Below are 1,835 nucleotides of genomic sequence, written 5' to 3' on the forward strand. Positions count from 1 at the left end.
TTTATTAAAACACTCATTCCTTGAACTTGCTTAATGACTCTCAGCCCACTCGTTACAATTGGAGTCATTCCATGTCCCTTTTTATTAGCTGAAGTTATTTGGTCAAGTGTGAAACCCTCTATCTAGAAATAATTGATCCCTGATTGGAACATGGTTTTGGAAACCTTGAACACTCAACTTATCCATAAATAACTTTACAAATACAAAAGATACACTTACTGTTTTACAACAGATCTCCACTGAGGTTTTCTGTGTAACAGCTTCCAGTCAATGTTTTTTGTTGTTCCCTCCTGAGTTTCCATTAGTTCAGGAAGTGCAATGCAAAACACCTCAGTGGGAATCTTTGTATTTGTAAAATAACTTGAGTGATATGAAAATAGAATTTCTGAGGTTTCCAAAACTATATTGCACGCAGTGATTATTAACAGTTACACAAAACATTGACCCCGCTGTTATTGTTCAAATGAGAACCCATGGCTGGATGGCCTTGGGTTCTCAAGAGCTAAAGTTAGGTTAGGTTTAAATTATGAAGTCAATCTCAATCTGACTTGGAATTAAAAGGAATAGTGTCCAGACTGGTGTAAAAAATATGGTGGAAGTAAACTCTTTCACCCATGTTTACACCAATCCAATGCTTTTCAAATTTAGTAGTACAAGTAAGCTATCTAGGCATTTTTTCCCCCTGTTAGCTAGTGACAGTGATACTTAATCGACATTTTTTTATCTCCTGGATGCATTTACCTGCCAGATTCAGCAGCTTGAAAACCACATGAGACATTTGCCCAAAGTTTAGGAAAAAAATACTAAAACCGAACATAATTCATATGGACATATTACCAATAATGTTTTGTTGGTAGTGAAAGCCAGCTGAGATGCCAGTTCTCCGTTCCTGACTAATAGAAACAGTTCTGACTGGAAATGAAACTTCGGAATTTCCTCAGCATCACATCCTGTTTTTGACAGTGTTACTATGGTCCTGTCCAAAACAAACCGTAGCCCCAAATAGACAGTTGACATGATGAAATATAGACAGAGATGGGTGTGTTTTCCCCCATCTAATCAGGGCATGGTAATTAAATGTATTTGTTTGAAATCTATCATTAGATTGTTTCATTTCAGAGAGACTATCATATGTTGTTGCAAAATGCCATATATCCACCTCACTCACAGAGAAAACAGTAGCACTGCAAGGTTTTACAGTCAAATGTATATATATAAGAACTGTACAAATTACATATTGGTGATCATAGATATAGAACCCTAGATAGGATGATGTCATAGACCCACTACACTAAGTGCAGGGTTGGGGAGTAACAGATTACATGTAATCTATTACACCTGTTTCGAGGGCATTATCACTTAAATGAATACCTGCTCTTTCCGTGACAGACTGACCAGGTAAAATATATGACCCCTCATTGATGTCACTTGTTAAATCCACTTCAATCAGTGTAGATGAATGAGAAAACCGGTTAAACAAGTATTTTTAAGCCTTGAGACAATTGAAACAAGACAAAAGATTTAAGTGCCATTGAACAGGGTATGGCAGAAGGTGCCAGGCACACCGTTTTGTGTCAAGAACTACAACGCTACTGGGTTTTTCAAGCTTAACACTTTCCCGTGTGTATCAAGAATGCTCCACCACCCAAAGGACATCCAACCAACTTGAAACAACTGAGGGAAGCATTGGTGTCAACATGGGCCGGTATCCCTGTGGAACACTTTCAACACCTTGTAGAGTCCATGCCCCGACGAATTGAGGCTGTTCTGAGGGCAAGGGTGGGTGTTCTTAATGTTTTGTACACTCAGTGGAGGCTGCTGGGGGGGGGGGGGGG

This window comes from Salvelinus namaycush, unplaced genomic scaffold (assembly GCF_016432855.1).
Source record: "Salvelinus namaycush isolate Seneca unplaced genomic scaffold, SaNama_1.0 Scaffold122, whole genome shotgun sequence".
Classification (NCBI taxonomy): Eukaryota; Metazoa; Chordata; class Actinopteri; order Salmoniformes; family Salmonidae; genus Salvelinus; species Salvelinus namaycush.